A 629-nucleotide genomic window follows, 5' to 3' on the forward strand; every position below is an offset into this window, starting at 1 on the left:
TTAAACCCGACGACTAGCTAAATAGGCTAAAAAAGTGTTAAACCCGACTACTAGGTACAAATACAAATAGGCTAAAAAAATTAACGATGACGGACGAAATTGACCAATTTGTTTAAAATATATATATTTTTTTTAAAAAAACTAAAAATATTAGACATCGTAAATCATTTTCTTTGTTGCACAGGAATATATATATATATATATATTTTTCTTTTTCTGAAATAGTATTTTGTTCGACAATACTGTAGAAGACATCGTAAATTATTTTCTTTGTTATACATATATAGAAATATATTTATATATTTTTTCTGAAATACTATTTTGTTCGAAAATGCGAAAAACGATTTTTTTAAATATTATTTGACGCCTCGGATTAATAACGTATCGGCTAATTAGTTACGATTTTATTCACAATGGCATTTTCTTTATGATATAAACGAACGATAAAGACGATATCATCGTCACACCGAACGTCACCTAGCCTACCGCGAATTCGAATGTTGTTGTTTTTTTTTTTGTTGTTGTTTGTTTTGTTTTGTTTTTTTGCACCGTAACATGAAGGCACTAAAAATTTGATCAGGCAAGTTTTAAAGACACCGTGTTTGAATCGATACCCCCTCTCCACCCCA

The 629-nt window shown here is 29.1% G+C and overlaps 1 protein-coding gene across 1 annotated transcript in view; it reads right to left on the reverse strand.

Annotated features, from left to right (window-relative positions):
* The window catches only part of carnmt1 (carnosine N-methyltransferase 1), a 5,314-nt gene that overhangs the window by 3,958 nt on the left and 727 nt on the right, over positions 1–629 (reverse strand). The window lies entirely within an intron of this gene.

Source organism: Cynoglossus semilaevis, chromosome Z, assembly GCF_000523025.1.
Source record: "Cynoglossus semilaevis isolate Cse_v1.0 chromosome Z, Cse_v1.0, whole genome shotgun sequence".
Classification (NCBI taxonomy): domain Eukaryota; kingdom Metazoa; phylum Chordata; class Actinopteri; order Pleuronectiformes; family Cynoglossidae; genus Cynoglossus; species Cynoglossus semilaevis.